The following is a 15,347-nucleotide window of genomic DNA, read 5'->3' on the forward strand; positions in this document are numbered from 1 at the left end:
AGCAGTGTGATGCCAAGATGATGATGAGGGGCATCTCTTATTGAACACCTGGTAGATACTAAGTTGGCTTTATATATATGTGTGTGTGTGTGTGTATAGAACCAAGCCTATGCTTTTATCCTCCATTTGACAAAGACATTAATTCTGATCATTAAACCTGTAGAAGGTCACACTGCAGAGAAATGGTGCCAGTATGATGGTGAAAGGTGCTGCTGGATACTAAAGTGTTTTTTTTGTTTTTACAACCAAGCCTATGCTTTTATCCTCCATTTTACAAATAAAGACACTAACTCTGATCATTAAATCTGTGGAAGGTCACACTCCTGAGAAATGGCCAAAGTGGGGATCTTGTCTGCAAGATCCCCTCTCAGCTGCCTCCACCCCACCCTCCTGCCCCACCTCCAGGAATCACTGAACAGGAGGAGCTCAGGGAAGCAGATTGGAATAATGAGAGAGGATTCTGCAGATGGTTCGAGTGGAAAAAAGACTCATTCTAGTGAGCCTTGCTTCTTTCCTCTTTTTGAAGTGGTTTGGGAGTAACTGCTTAGGACTAGTTCTAGACTTGAAGAGAGGGGAGCCTTGTTATTTCTGTGGAACTCAGCCCTCCCAACCAAAGGCAGCAGGGTTGAGAAGCGTTATTCAGGAAAACCCTGTGCCTTTAGTCCCAGCATCTGCTGTGATGTAGCCCTTGGAAGTCTGAATGCAGGGGCACTTTCTCACGTGGATCTGGCCCAGGTTTGGGGCTGGAGGGGGCGAGGGGAGGTAAGCAGTGCAGCCTGAGACCCTGTCCTTGAACACTCAGCCTTAGAAAACTTGCAGTTGGATCAGCTAACCCCACCCTGCTCTCTGAGCAGACAGAAGTACTTGGGAATTTTTTTTTCCATTCATCTCTGTAATCACTGTTGAAGGTTTTGGTTGTTGTAGAAAAGTAAATATGAAACTTGGGGGGATAGCTTAGTCAGTGCTCTTCAAACTTTTTAGCTATAGAAGCTGGGTTTTTTAAAGCAGAATTTTGAAAGGAATCACAATATTGAAAACATGAGCAATATCAATGTCAGGTCAAACAATTTATAAATATCTGCTTATGAAAAGAAACCACCTCAACTGAATCAGGGAGCCATAATTACACACACCAGTCATTTGCACAACTCCCTGAATCACCCAGAAGACAGAAGACTGAGCCAAGTTAACCCAGGACATGGACCTTTGTTCAAAAGAAGGAAAATGATCCCAAGCTCAGGCTAAATACCTGCTCAGAGTGTATCTGCTCCGACCACCTGGTGGCCAGTTTCCATGTCGGTCACGCTGATGTTTGTAAGGCCGCTGTGGGATAACCAAGACCCTTTGTTGTACCACCAGTGCTCTTCCTGTCACTTTATTTTCCAATGACCCCTCCCCCTCCAAAATAGGCCCCTGGAAAATTTGATGGTAACCAGCTACGAGGGAAGTATTGGCTCTGATAGCAACTTGACCTGGACCAGCGTGAAGTGATTTATTTATCCATAGAACAAAGCTCCAAGGTTATTTTCTCTACAATTGAGGTGAGTTAGGAAGTAAGGGAGCCCACTTCACTTTGCAATTCATTGTTAGTATACATCCTAAGCTGCACTTGTTTGCAGAACTTTCTAGAATACTTTAATGCCTTGAACTGTTTGTAACCAACGAGTAGTAACTCAGGTTTAAAGATACAACTAGTGAATAAGGGAACTTACAGTTGAAAAAGAAAATGTGGCCAAGATTCATTCCCTACCAGTCCAGTTAATTTTTTAAAAGCCTTAAATAACATAAGCAATCTCAGTAGTCTTACATTTTAGTGATTTTCTGAAATAGTCACTAAAGTGTCGAATGTACATGCAAAAGCCATTGCTTCATTGCCTGTAAAACATGAATACCTTCACCTAGATAGAAATCATTAGTCCAGTCAAGGATTATTGGTTAGTATAGAATCTGTACTGAATAGAAGTCTCAGTGCCAGCCACCAAAAACCTAGTGTCTCTAAAAAAGACTTTTCAAAAACCAAGTCACCTCAATTTCAGGCCACCTCCTAACATTGCTGAGGAAACCAGGGTACTGCAATTTTGACTGAATTTGTTGCACAAGCTACCCTCCAGGCCTCACAGCCCACTGCCCATTAAGACATAACACATTTATTAGAAACAAAAGCTTTTTCTAGGAAGGAGAAGATGTTGAGCACTGGAAAATAACAGGACCAAGGCTCACCTGGTAGCAGAAAGCTCCAGGGCAGGGAATTCCAGTTCCAGTTCAGCTCCTGACATGATGTGACTGAAGGGACTTCGGGCGCACTGCCCAGTTTCCTCACCATGACCCTGAAATGACAACACAGCCGACTTCACAAAGGGGCCAGGATATGGAGCAAATAAAGGACGGCAGCACTTTTCCCATTTCAAGATGGGAAAACATTAAAAAAAAAAAAAAAGATGGGCAAGCATAACCTCATTATGTGAGATGTCCCCACACACCTCTGCCGTTTTAACTATCGGGGTAGTGTGTTCAGGCATGTCCAACTCTGTGCTATAGCCCACCAGGCTCCTCTGCCCATGGAATTTTCCAGACGAGAATACTGGAGTGGGTTGCCATTTCCTACTCCAGGGGATCTTCCCAATCCAGGGATCAAACTCACATCTCCTGCATCACCTGCTTTGGCAGGTGGATTCCTTTACCACTGTGCCACCTGGGAAGCCCATTAACTATCAGTGACTTATTTAGTCTCAGTCTCAACACCTTCTGTTCAGGTTACTCTGGATTTCCTAACCTTGGCTTTGATCTCTGATGGTGAGCCCTGAGTAAGCTTTCCGACAACCATTTCATCTGCCTCCAAGCTCACCCTCCATCCTCAGCACCCCAGGCCTGGCTTGCACAGGCTCATCACCATGCCTCCACCACCCGCCTCTGGACATGCCTGCCAGCCCACCAGCCATCAACAGGGTGGCTGCAATGGTTCTTGCCCGGGATAAAGGGTACACCCCTCTCTGACCACCCCCTTCTTCCCATGTGCAGCCCACACACTGTAATAATGTCCCTTGTGTGTCATAACTAGGTCATGACCTTTCTCAGGCCATAAGTCACCTCCTCGCTTCTCTCAGACTCCTAGTGCCCTGTACATAAGACAGTTCAATATACACCCCCAAATGGTAATTATCTGTTAGACCTGTTCTCCAGTGGTTTGGAGAAGGTTTTCCCAGCTCAACAGACTAGCACTTTCCTTAATAAACATTTCACTATCCTTAATAAACATTTCACTACCATACAAACACCATTAGCTGAAAATATCATTCTGGCTTAGTGTATGTCCTTATTACATCATGATTTAAATTTGAAAAGGCCCCTCCCTGTATGATCATTATACATGGGAACAGCAATGTCTCACTGATGTGGCATTATAGGGAGGGGTCCAGGCCATTTAAGTAAACTTCCTGGGTAAATGAAAAGACCTCCTTAAGGACCCTTCGAAAAGTTTCACCATTTTTGATGGCACTCTTTGTTTCATAAATCATAATATAATCAAACGCTTCAGTACTTACATATTTATCAATGGATGTTTTTCTAAAATGTATATAGATGTCTGCCTCCTTGTAAATGGGAAATCAAACATAATTTAAGTTTTTTCATTACATTCCAAAGCATCATTAAGTATACGTTATTGAATATTGTAATAATCCAGTGCTAGTTTTTCTTCTTAGAATTCTTATTTCTCAGCCAGATTGCCAGATGACACACTATTATTTTACCCACTGGTCCCTTCTAATGCACTGCTTCTAATCTACTCCACAGGCTTCCCAGCTGGCTCAGTGGTAGAGAATCCACCTGCCAATGCAGGAAATGGGGGTTTGATCCCTGGGTCAAGAAGATCCCCTGGGAGGAGAAAATGGCAACCCACTCAGTATTCTTGCCCCAGAATCCCATGCAAAGAGAAGCCTGGCAGGCTACAGTTCAGAGGGTCGCAAAAGAGTCAGACACGAGTTAGTAACTAAATAAGCAATCTACTCCAGACCAGCACACCAGGAAATCAAACTTAGGAGTCAGAAACATGTTTGTACACTGCTGGTAGGAATGTAAACTGGTGCAGCTGCTATATAAACTAGTATGGTGGTGGTGGTTTAGTCGCTAAGTTGTGTCCGACTCTTGCAACCTCATGGACTGTAGCCTGCCAGGCTCCTCTGTCCATGGGATTCTCCAAGCAAGAATACTGGAGTGAGTTGCCATTTCCCTCTCCAGGGGAATCCCCCCAAAATAAAAATAAAATTATTGTATGATTCAGCAATCCCACTTCTGAGTGTACCCCCCCAAAAAAATTTGAAGGCAGGGTTTCAAAAAGATTTCTGTACATTCACGTTCACAGCAGCAGCATCTACAGTAGACAAAAGGTGGAAGCAACCTAAGGGTCCGTTGACGAGTGGATAAACAAAATGTGGTGTATATCTACAGTGGAATATTTTCCAGCCTTAAAAAGGCTGAATTTCCCCTTGAGAATCCCTATGTTGTCTTGGGCCTAGTGAGTTTTCTTCCCTCTCAGTTTCTTCCCTCCAGCCCATGACCCCTGCATGTCATGACTGACACCTCACCCTGGTCCCTCCCTCTCTCAGTTCCTAGGAGTGTCAAAAGAAGAGAGAAGGAAATGGAGTAGGGAGAGATGGGGTACAGGGGAAAACCGTCTTGAGGGGACTAGCAGGGGAGACCTTACAGTCCCTGATCGCCTCTTTTGTGCTAGGCAGTGGGCACATGAACATGTATATATTTTGACCCCATCTTACAAAAGCGGGAAATGAGGCCCATTTCCAAAAGGTGAAATTAAGTGAAGAGAAACAAGGGCACCACTGTGAGTTGTTATTCTCAGATTAAATCTTTCCTAATTTTTCTCAGGGGGAGCAGCAGGTGGGGGTGGCTGTTAAAAAAGGAAGAAAGGAAATTCTGACATACGCTACACATAAACCAACCTTGAGGACATTGTACCAAGTGAAATAAGCCAGTCACAAAAAGACGAATATTTTAAGATTCCACTTATATATGTGAGGCACCTGGGAAATCAAATCACAGATACAGTGAAAGCACAGAGTCCTAACCTCAGGACCACCAGGGAATTCCCATTATGATTAAAATTTTTAATTTTGATCTCTCATCAACATCTTCTGGGTGTATCTGCTTAGTTTTTCTTTCTGTTACAGATTAAGGAATGGAATGGGAGAGACTGACTGTACACATACTCAATGGCCAGACCATCAGAGCAATAGGTTGACCCACAACCTGCGGCCACCTACCCTGGAGACCAACCCCTTATCTATAGTAACCAGCCCAGGAAGCCAGCCTCCTTTAAATCAAACTTACAGGAAGCAAGATTGCTGTCTCTAGCAACAAGCCAGGAAGCTAAATAGTAACTTCTGTAACAATCGGCCTCAGATGGCTAGGGCTTGGTTAATAACTGACACACCTTCCTAATTTTGTCCCTGCTTCCAACTTAAAGCCAACCAGAGAGAGTCAAATCTGACCCCCAACCAATCAGGTAAGATCCCCAGTTCTAGGTTATCCACCCTCAGCTGCCCCCTGCCACCAGCCTCTGGTCAGGCACACCTGAAACCTCCCTTTCTCCATCTTATAAAGTTTTCCCATTCCTTGCCCACCTTTGAGTCGCCACCGAAACACCAGTGATGGTGGCTGGCCCCCTTACTGTTGCAAACTCAGAATAATGGCGTTTGCTTTTCTCATTTTGTTCATTGCTCTTTATTTCTGCAGATGTATAGTTTCTGCTGTGTAATGGCAAAATGCTATTCAACCTTCTGCAACACTTAATAACTACCAAAACATAACTGTTACAACCCCAGTTTCCTAGCAATTTCTTTCATTATTACAGTGCTGAAATTTTTAACAGTGCGTAGTCATTTGGAAAAATTCTTTTAGAACAATTCTTTTGCCACTTAGACTCTTCTGTAATACTTACTTCAGCCACTGAGACACAGAGAACATCTGTTTGTTCTAGTGTTTGTGGATGGCTGGAGTGGCCCCAACAGGTGACCTCCGAATAGCAGGGATTTTTGTACATCTCACTTGAGAATGTACATGTGTTACTGATTCTAAGCTTATACTGCCCACTGCGTGACAGACAGTACGTCAAGAGATGAGTTGTTGGGGCAAGGAATAACAACTTTAAGAGGAAAGCCAGAAGCCTGAAAAAAAAAATAACGGATGTGTCCCAAATAAGCAGCTTGTCTGGAGTTAGAATTCAGGCTTCTTTTATACTAACAGAGGAGGGAGTAAAGTCAGACATTTCCTGTTTCCGGTCAGCCTTCGGAGGGCATGTGTTAATTTCTTTCTCCCTGAAGTCATTCACAGGTGGGCCTGGTCAGGATGTTTCCTGGGAGCTAAACAAAGGTATTTTAGCTTAATGCTAATTACCTGGGAGGCAGGGTTCCCAGAGGACCATTATGTATGATTTAAGTTTATAGGCAATATCCCTTTAGTGATTAACTTGTAATAAAATTAAAGGTAGGAAGTATTTCTGTTTGCTTGGATCTAAATAACTACTGGCTAAACATCAGGTGTTAGAAAGTACTTGATAAAGCTGGCTTCACTATCATGCTGAAAAATTGTAATGGATATTATTTTTTAAATAGGTGATGTCCTTCTCTCCGGAGAAGGCAATGGCACCCCACTCCAGTACTCTTGCCTGGAAAATCCCATGGACAGAGGAGCCTGATAGGCTACAGTCCATGGGGTCGCTAAGAATTGGACATGACTGAGAGACTTCACTTTCACTTTTCCCTTTCATGCACTGGAGAAGGAAATGGCAACCCACTCCAGTGTTCTTGCCTGGAGAATCCCAGGGACGGCGGAGCCTGGTGGGCTGCCGTCTATGGGGTCGCACAGAGTCGGACACGACTGAAGCGACTTAGCAGCAGCAGCAGCAGTCCTTCTCTCCCTGAACCTCCATGTACATGACCTCCCTATGCCCTGTTGGTAACATCCATTTGTCTCAGGCAGAATTATGATTCTTCCAGAAGAAAGGCAAAGAAAAACATGTATGTTTGTGCAGTCTAGCCTTTGCTATCGAGAATTTTTAAGATCACAAACTTGCAAATCAGGCTTTCAAAAGAGACAGGACTTCCTAAATCCCAAATGCTCTGTCTTTGTATTTCCAGGGGCAAACCCAGGCTGGCTTGTACATTATTACAAGAGCTTGATTTTTAACACTAATGATCTTGTGAAAAATGCAAGGATAAAACAGAAGTTTACTTTAAACCAGAGCGCCAGGGAGTCCCTTGAAACAGGAAAGGAAAATAGAAAAATCCCGTCTCTTCCAGATCTGGGGAGAGGAAGCAGCAGCAAAATAAGTTGGTTCACCTTCTGGTCAGAGGACTACCGGGAAGGTGACATCCCACTGGTGGAGAGAATGAAGCTTGGAGACTTCCTACACTGTTTTCCTGGTATTTGATTCTAGTTTGCAGTTTTAGTGCATTACATCATCAGTCTTAGGGCTTGTTACCTGGGTATTTCCTGTGAGTTTGCACCTTCTCCCTGCTCTTCCCCATCTCCATTCATGGCAAATGAGAAATGTTTAACGCAAAGCATACTCGTGTTGAAAAGCATATGTTGTTTGATACCGCTTTTAGACGTTGGATATGTTAGTTATGTTACTTTGAGGAAGTTAAAAGAAAAACCCATCTCTTTCAGAAAAGTGATTCTCAAATAGGGTTCATTTTGACGCGCCATTGAGACTAAGCAGACCAGGAGATGGGCTGTTATTTCTGTTTAACAATTTCTCTCCATCTAGTGGTCAGTTTGGGAATTTTCATAGGTTCTCATCTATTCTTTAATAATAATATGCAATAGTGTGTGCTTTCCTGTCTTGACTCTGCAACCCCATGGACTGTAGCCGGCCGAATCCTCTGTCCATGTGATTCCCCAGGCAAGAATACTGGCGTGGGTTGCCGTTTCCTCCTCCAGGGGATCATCCCGACCCAGGGATCAAACCCGAGTCTCTTGTGTCTCCTGCACTGGCAGGCTGATTCTTTACCACTCAGTTCAGTTCAGTCGCTCAGTCGTGTCCGACTCTTTGCGACCCCATGAATTGCAGCACGCCAGGCCTCCCTGTCCATCACCAACTCCCTGAGTCCACCCAAACCCATGTCCATCGAGTCAGTGATGCCATCCAACCATCTCATCCTCTGTCGGCCCCTTCTCCTCCCGCCCCCAATCCTACCCAGCATTAGGGTCTTTTCCAGTGAGTCAACCCTTCGCATGAGGTGCCCAAAGTATTGGAGTTTCAGCTTCAACATCAGACCTTCCAATGAACACCCAGGATTGATCTCTTTTAGGATGGATTGATTGGATCTCCTTGCAGTCCAAGGGACTCTCAAGAGTCTTCTCTAACACCACAGTTCAAAAGCATCAATTCTTCGGCACTCAGCTTTCTTCACTGTCCAACTCTCACATCCATACATGACCACTGGAAAAACCATAGCCTTGACTAGACGGACTTTTGTTGGCAAAGTAATGTCTCTGCTTTTCAATATGCTATCTAGGTTGGCCATAACCTTCCTTCCAAGGAGTAAGCGTCTTTTAATTTCATGGCTGCAATCACCATCAGCATTGATTTTGGAGCCCCAAAAAATAAAGTCTGACACTGTTTCCACTATTTCCCCATCTATTTGCCATGAAGTTATGGGACCAGATGCCATGATCTTAGTTTTCCGAACGTTGAGCTTTAAGCCAACTTTTTCACTCTCCTCTTTCACCTTCATCAAGAGGCTCTTTAGTTCTTCTTCACTTTCTGCCATAAGGGTGGTGTCATCTGCATATCTGAGGTTATTGATATTTCTCCCGGCAATCTTGATTCCAGCTTGTGTTTCTTCCAGCCCAGCGTGTCTCATGATGTACTCTGCATATAAGTTAAATAAGCAGGGTGACAATATACAGCCTTGACGTACTCCTTTTCCTATTTGGAACCAGTCTATTTTTCCATGTCCAGTTCTAACTGTTGCTTCCTGACCTGCCTACAGGTTTCTCAAGAGACAGGTCAGATGATCTGGTATTCCCATCTCTTTCAGAATTTTCCACAGTTTATTGTGATCCACACAGTCAAAGGCTTTGGCATAGTCAATAAAGCAGAAATAGATGTTTTTCTGGAACTCGCTTGCTTTTTCAATGATCCAGCGGATATTGGCAATTTGATCTCTGGTTCCTCTGCCTTTTCTAAAACCAGCTTGAACATCTGGAAGTTCATGGTTCACGTATTGCTGAAGCCTGGCTTGGAGAATTTTGAGCATTACTTTACTAGCATGTGAGATGAATGCAATTGTGCGGTAGTTTGAGCATTCTTGGGCATTGCCTTTCTTTGGGATTGGAACGAAAACTGACCTTTTCCAGTCCTGTGGCCACTGCTGAGTTTTCCAAATTTGCTGGCATATCGAATGCAGCACTTTCACAGCATCACCTTTGAGGATTTGAAATAGCTCAACTGGAATTCCATCACCTCCACTAGCTTTGTTCGTAGTGATGCTTTCTAACGCCCACTTGACTTCACATTCCAGGATGTCTGGCTCTAGGTGAGTGATCACACCATCGTGATTATCTGGGTCGTGAAGATCTTTTTTGTACAGTTCTTCTGTGTATTCTTTACCACTAGTGCCACCTTTAAAACCCCTCTTAAAACATAGTCATTTTTCTTAGGTTTTTTGGGGGGAGAATAACTGACTAAAATTAAGACAATATATGCATTTTTAGCAAACATGACAGTCATTTTTTGAAGAATGACTAAGGTTTTTTTTTTCAAGTGGATAAGAAATCTTTTCTATTTTAAACTTTTTATTTTATATTGAAGTAAGGCCAGTTAACAATGTTGTGGTAGTTTCAGGTGCACAGCAAAGGGAGTTGGCCATACATGGACATGTTATCTATTCTCCCCCAAACATCCCTTCCATCCAGACTGCCACATAACATTTTTTGAAGAATGACTAAAGTTTGTATATATGATTGACAGGTTTATAAAAATACAGGGTACTCAATAAAATTTAAATTTCAGATTAAAAACAATTTTAGTATAAAATTTAGTAAAATTTTTTTAGTGTAAGTATGATCTGGCAATTTATGTATTTCTATCACGTTTTGAATCTCATTTAACAAATGAGAATTCTGAGGATCAAAGGCTCAAAAAAATTCAAAGTATTTTTCCCATTTTACTGTGGCTTGTCCTTGTTTTTTCTTTAGAAATTTTCCTCTAAGTTCCCAGAAGAAATCAGATCAGAGTCTGATCAGATAACACTTGAGTTTAAGCTCGAAGGATCCTGAGACATCTTTATTTTAACTTGACCAGGTGAAATGATCACCATGCAAGGTCCCAGGGGACCCTCAACCTCTCCCAGAAGCTTCCCCACCTGGCCCCTGGGGCTCACCTGTGGGTTCCAGTCATTTGTGAGGACACAGCTACTACATGAGGGCAATGTTCATCATGAAACCCAGCCCAAACATAGGCTGCCTCAGGTTCTCTCCTGCATCTCCAGACTGTCATCATAAAATACATGGGGACTCCCCTTGTGGTCCAATGGTTAAAACTCTGTGCTTCCACTTTCCACAGCAAGGGGCATGGGTTTGATCCCTGGTCAGGGAACTAAGATCCAAGAAACTGTATGGTGCAGCCAAAAAAAAAAAAAATTCTCTCCTAGTTTTGATAAAATCCCAAATTATAAATGATATCTTACCATTTATATCACAGGAAGCAAAATAAAAGCAAATTAGTTAACTATAAATGGGGATGAACCATCTTAGTGGAGTGGTGGAAATGCTCTAACATCTAGATTGTGGTGATGATTACACAGCTAAAAGTCACTGAACTGTATACTTGAACTAGATGAATTGCAGTATGTGAATTATATCTCAATAAAGATACTCCCACACACCAAATTCATTGCAGTACACTATATGACCACAGAGTGTCAGCCAAGACAAACATGAAGGATTTTGCCATGAACCTATCTCCAAAGAGAACATCACCAACCACACTGACTGTGGCTGCCTCTCACCACAATTATTCCTGTGTCCTGGGTCTCAGGGGTTTGAAGTTACCAAGTACCAGAGTCAGGTAGCAGGAATAAGGAAATATTTTCAAATATTTGCTTATGCAAATCTTCTGTGATCGTAGCTATCAAATCATTTAACCCATGATATTTGCTGAAGCTGAAACTCCAATACTTTGGCCGCCTGCTATGAAGAACTGACTAATTGGTAAAGACCCTGATGCTGGGAAAGATTAAAGGCAGGAGGAGAAGGGGACGACAGGATGAGATGGTTATATGGCATCACTGACTCAATGGACATGAGTTTTAGCAAGCTCCAAGAGTTGGTGAAGGACAGGGAAGCCTGGTGTGCGGCAGTCCATGGGGTTACAAAAAGTCAGACATGACTCAGCGACTGAACTGAACTGATATGCAATTAAGTAAAAAAAAAAAACCTCACACCACAATAATCTTCAATAAGCAAATTAGAAATTGAGTCCTATTGGAAATATGAAAGTCCTTTAAAACTGGTTTTGGACTAGTTATATGTTCTGTTATATAAACTTGAATTTGTATAGCTATTATACATTAAAACTAAATTTAAAAGTAGAATTTTCAAAATTTCCATCAAATTAGATAAAAATCAATGAAACTATTCAAATAACAAGTTTGATTTTAAAAATCAGATAAAATAATCAATAAAACTTTTCAAATAACTAGTTAACATGGAGAGAAATCTAAAAGGAGTGTAGTCTCTCTTACTCATGACTAATTTAGTTCTTTGAAGAAGGTAAAATCAGTAAGTCGGGTTATGGGAAGGTAAATCTTCTAAAGCATTGAAAACCACAGTGGTTTCTGGGCTGGCAATACTTCCTTTTACTCAGTGCAGCCGTGTTAAGATTAAGCAAGGCAGAGACTTGTGAGCTGGAAATTTTTCAGTCACATTTTGAGCATATTTATAAATAACTGTAAGTGAAGTAACATTTGTCTAAATAAAGTCTTCATGTGTCAAAATCTTAACCTAGATGATCTGGATCAAAGTAGACACCCCTTCCTTCATTAAGGCCAGTTTCAGTCTAAGGCCATTTTGCTCATGAATTCTGTACCACATGTCAGAGATGGATAGATCCACCAGGGTCCTACAGCCTCCCACTGTTTCAGGGGTCATAAGGGCAAATAGTTTCTCAGAAAACTATGCTTTCACCAAAAGCTGGTTGAAAATCTAGTTTATAAAAAAAGAGGGGCATTGTGGTAATGGAGTTAAGAGTTCTGAGTATTTCTAATCTCGCCATTCCCAGTAACTGTCAACATTTAAATAAATCAACCTGAAATCTGGTTTCCTTGTCTGTAAAATTAAAGCAGTAAGTTACACCTTTATGACTTCTTTTAGCTTGAGGATTCTATTCCAACATGTAAGTCTGCAGCTTTGATACCCCAACATCTAATCCTCAATCTGTGCCATTTTCTCCTGATTGGCTTCATGGATTTTTAAACACCAGAGAGAAACGGATGCATGCTCTCAAACGGATAACCAGCAAGGGCCTACTGTATAGCACAGGGAACTCTGCTCAGTGTTATGTGCCAGCCTGGATGGGAGGGGAATTTAGGGGAGAATGGATACATGTCCATGTATGGCTGAGTCCCTTTGCTGTGCACGTGAGACTATCACAACATTGTTAATTGGCTATATTCCAACATAAAAAGTTTTAAAAAGAAATGGATGCATGCCCTTGTTCATTACAATAGGAAGGGTTCGGGTGTTCATAAGTCTACCCAATGGGACCACAGAGCTGTCTCCAGCCACCACCCACCTGGCCAGCACACATGCCCTCCAGCCACATTCTTGCTTTGGGTCCGGGCTCCCTTGCTCTCTGCCAGCTTTGCTCTCAGCCCTGAGCCCTAACAGTTGTGTGACCTTGGGCAAGTCACTTACCCTCTCCAAGTCTACTTCCTCATCTGCAAGATGGGGATGATGGTAAAAGCACCACTACTGATGAGAATTAGGTGTGATAAGCCCCGAATGGCACACAGTTTGGTGCTGGGCACAGACACAGCACTCAGTAAATGGCAGCCATTACTTTCGATAACAGCTGTGCGATTGGAGCCTCCACAGGACTCAGGATGTAACAGAAGAGTCCGTGAAGTGCCAATGTTGCCATGGGCCCTGACCCTCTCTTCTTCCAGACCCTTTCTCACTTGTAGCAATGAACATGCTGCCTGACTCCGCAGGTCTCTTTTCAGAAACCTCTCATTACAGTCCCTAATATGGCGCAGCAATCTAAGGAAACAGGAGGCATCATCCATGAATCTCTTTCCCAAAAAAGAAACTGGTGACTGCAGTTGCCTCCCAGGTGACTGGAGCCAGGGATGGGAAACAGACTTCCCACCCTATACCTTTGTATCCTTTGAATTTTTAATCTCAAATATGTCTTACCTATATTAGGAAATAAAGTTGATTTCTGAAAAGTAAAAGGATACAATTTATTTTTTAAAGGTGACACCTTCCCTCTGGACAGTTAGGGAGCTGAAAGTCGAGCCTCATAGGCCGCCTCATCCCCCGCCTCCTACCTCAGGGCTGTGTGCAGAAGCCATGGGGGGCACAGAGGGGAGGAGGAAGGTTGTTAAGTTCAGGCTCTGACTCTTTCTGCACAAAGATCCAAGGAATTCGTAGATTCAGAGCAAGGCTCTATCTCCACATCTGATCAATGGCCCAGGAAAGGGAAAGATCTGGATTAAAAGCAAGAACAGGGACTCCTTGGTGGTTCAGTGGTTAAGACTCCACACCCCCACACTCCTAAAGCAAGGGTCACTGGTTCAATCCCTGGTCGGGGGACTAAGATCCCTCGGCCAAAAAATAAAAAAAATTAAGTAAAAACAAATGGTAATGAAATGTCCACAGCACAACCCACACTGAGCTGGCCTTTTGGTACTGTTTACAAACAAACATTTTTTTTTAATAAGGAAATCTGAAAAAACAAAAACCTCTATCTTCCTGAAAACTAAGACTGGCTTAGAAATAAGGGTTGCATTTTATTTAAGCACATACAAGCTACTGTAACAGAGTGCAAGTTCACTTTTGTTTTATTCGTTTTCCATCTTTGATGAAATTATGTGTACATGAAGAGACTTACCTTAAATCTTGTCATGAGTCATCACACAGTACCCGGTGGCAAAATAAATCTTTGAAGTACAAACCATACCGTGTTAACAAGGCTTTGTGTTTAAAAAAAAATACATTTGGAATTCTGAAATGTATGAATATGAAATGTACTTAGGAGAAAATGGATTTATAGAGAAGCTTACGCACAAAGCATAAAGATTAAACTGTGCCATGCTTGAGTAGCTGGCATGGGGTTGGGTGTCTCTAGGACCACCTCAGATGCGGCACCTCAGCTGCCGAGAAGCTTGTGAAGTGCTGATAACTGAGTAGGGCCGGCTGAGCCTCGGGGGCAGCCTGTGCCGCACATGTGCCCAAATCACGCCATTATTTTTGGTTGAGGACTAGAAAAGCAGTGTGTTGGTTTCAAGAGTCCTCGTATTTTTAAAATGTACTTTAGGCACAAAGGCACAGCCTTACTGGACATAAGAGCTGATGAAGGAAGAGGAGAGGCAAGGCTGCTGATACAAACGGTCCTACTTCGGGTAAGTGCAGAGCTCGTGGCCACACACCCAGCAATGTCCTGCCTCTATTCTTCCATTCTGAGCAATTTCACGTCACAAGTCACCTAGTTAAATCTGACAAGGTGGTGTAATCCTCCAACCTAGGGTCAGTAATTTCTATTTCCAATAGTCCAGGTGCAGAAACTCTTAGGATTAAAAGAATAAAGTCACAGACACAGTGACAGCTCTGGATTCAATGCAGCACTGCTGCATGAGACAATCAATGTTCACAGAGCTTCCAACTTACCTTTGGCTCCATCCACCAGGAGGCTGCAGGCAGTATCTGCTAATGCTGGGTAGAGAGCTAGCACATTGTGCTAATCTAGCAGCAAAAGAGGAGGTTCCAAGGTACAAATCAGATGAGCCAGAATCTGGGGAAGTCCTGTGCGGCTCCAGCCTCAAATCCCACTGAGGTCCCAACTCCTGGCCAGCTGCAGCCTTGCACATCACCAATATGGGAGACCCCATTAGCTGCCCACACCTGGCTCTTCCAGAATCCAGTTCTCAACACCAGTTGGCCATATGCTTCACAGAAGCTGGCCACCCTCCCAGCCCCAGAGGTTGCATCCTTACTAGGAATCCAGAGCTTTTAACTCCACTCTCCAGGCCAGTGAGCAGCTACGGAAGGAGGTGACGATGAGCATCTGGCAAGTGAGACTTGCTGGTGAGACCTGCAGAAGGTCT

At 43.1% G+C, this 15,347-nt stretch overlaps 1 protein-coding gene across 2 annotated transcripts in view; it reads right to left on the reverse strand.

Moving 5' to 3' along the window:
• The window catches only part of CCNY (cyclin Y), a 114,544-nt gene extending 112,259 nt beyond the window's left edge, over positions 1-2,285 (reverse strand). For both annotated transcript variants that reach the window (XM_081554251.1, XM_081554257.1), the window contains exon 1: positions 2,221-2,285. The gene's annotated coding sequence lies outside the window, so the exon portion shown is untranslated. The remainder of the gene's footprint in view (positions 1-2,220) is intronic.
• Positions 2,286-15,347: the final 13,062 nt, after the last annotated feature.

The sequence above is a fragment of the Giraffa tippelskirchi genome, chromosome 13 (assembly GCF_054371585.1).
Source record: "Giraffa tippelskirchi isolate mGirTip1 chromosome 13, T2T-mGirTip1v1.2.pri, whole genome shotgun sequence".
In the NCBI taxonomy this organism is placed as follows: domain Eukaryota; kingdom Metazoa; phylum Chordata; class Mammalia; order Artiodactyla; family Giraffidae; genus Giraffa; species Giraffa tippelskirchi.